Source organism: Suricata suricatta, chromosome 3, assembly GCF_006229205.1.
Source record: "Suricata suricatta isolate VVHF042 chromosome 3, meerkat_22Aug2017_6uvM2_HiC, whole genome shotgun sequence".
Classification (NCBI taxonomy): domain Eukaryota; kingdom Metazoa; phylum Chordata; class Mammalia; order Carnivora; family Herpestidae; genus Suricata; species Suricata suricatta.
Window position 1 is genome coordinate 175,044,301 of NC_043702.1, and position 1,683 is coordinate 175,045,983.

A 1,683-nucleotide genomic window follows, 5' to 3' on the forward strand; every position below is an offset into this window, starting at 1 on the left:
GTCCTGGGCTCTCGCCTCCGCGAGCAGGATGGTCATGGCTTTGAGGGCGGCGTCCTGCTTGGCCACCTTCTTGCTGCCAGCTTCGGCCGGCGGGAACTCTCGGCCACCGATGATGACTTGGAATTTGAATCTTGATGGAAAGCGAGACGTGTGAGCGCGGGCCCGGCCGTCCCTGCGGCCCTCTCTTCGGGGCCCTGCACCCCAAAGCCCACTGCTCACGGAGGCCGCAGGGCCCTGCCTTTTGGAAGCAAAGCAGTCAGGGCCTGTCCCCGCAGAGCTCGTTGGAGCGAGCGCTCATGGCGGGGAGGGGGGAATCCGCCGCCTGCTGGCCCTAAGACAGAGCCTGTGCAAACGACCACGTGCCACGGCCACTGCCGCGTCTTGTGAGTGACCACGGCAGCTGGGGTCCGCCGGCCGCCCCGCCTCACGCGCCCTGACACCCACGGGGCCAGCTACCTGCCCCCCTGGGGCCTGCTCTTGTCCCCAGCCTCCCTCAGAGACAGAGCTCTCTGTTTTGAATCATTCTGCAGCCCTGCAGCATGAAGCCCAGAGGAAAGGACCTTCCCCACATCAATCAGAACACCGAAAAGCCTTGGTCCTAGGTCTCTGGGCCCGGCTTGGACCCCCGTGTTCAAGTTTTCAAATCTGTTCGGCACTTTGCTCAACCTGGGATTTCGTTTAGGAAAGTAGGTCAAGTTTCTTATTCCCTGGATCTTCTGAGATACCTGAACGTGGCCCTGTGTCTCAGAGCCGGAGGTGGAGAGCAGGCACCCACAAACTCCCCGCCCCCCCAGCGCTGGACAGAAGCAGGTCCTGGCCCTGCAGCTTTGGGACAGACGCGGCCCTTTCCTAACACCCGCCCTGCAGGGGACGGGGTCAGTCACGGCCGGGAGTCCAGCCCGGGGCGGACGCAGGGGTTAGTGGGGCTGTCTCCCACCCTAGCTCTGCACGGGGCCCTTCGGCAGCCCCTTCTAGGCCCCGCCTCCCCGGCTCTGTCCAGGGACCCCCGGGGCCGGCTGCCTGAGTGAGGGAGCTCAGGCACCACAGCCCGCACTCGCCCTCCCACGCGGGCAGACGCAGTGTCCAGACCTAGAAGCGCCGCCCTTTCCTGCGGCCTCCTTCCCCCGCCCCGCCCCCCGTCCCGTGACTCCCCGGGAGGGATGGGGGGGCGCATGGAAGGGGGAGGGGGTCCAGCCTTCATCGCCTGGGGCCCGAGAGGATGCAGGCCTGACACTGAGGCCGAAAGCCAGCACCCCCCGCCCCCCCAGCGGTGTCAGGGCCGCAGGGCCGCCCGCCCCTCGCTCACCGGGGCTCGTGGGGTGGCCCGCTCTGCTCCAGCAGCTGGAACTCGCACGGCTGGCCGGCGAACTGCGCGTACTCCAGCAGCCCGCTGACGGGGTTCTTCAGCTGGCACTCTGCCAGCTTCCTGGAGGGCGAGCACCGCGGCCAGCCGTGGGTGTAGAAGGAGGGCATCTCCATGATGGCCCGGAACTCCCCGGGGGCTGCGCGGATGCTGTTCAGGTCGTCCGGGATGTCGTCCGTGGCCCACTGGCCGTTCTCAAAGTCGGCGTACGCTGCTCTCGAGGGGCCGTTGTCGTGAGCGGGCGGCTGCGGCCTCCCCGGCTCGGGGGCGGCCTCCTGCCCGCGCTCCAGCTTTACGGCGGGCTCCCGGCCGTTCTCCAC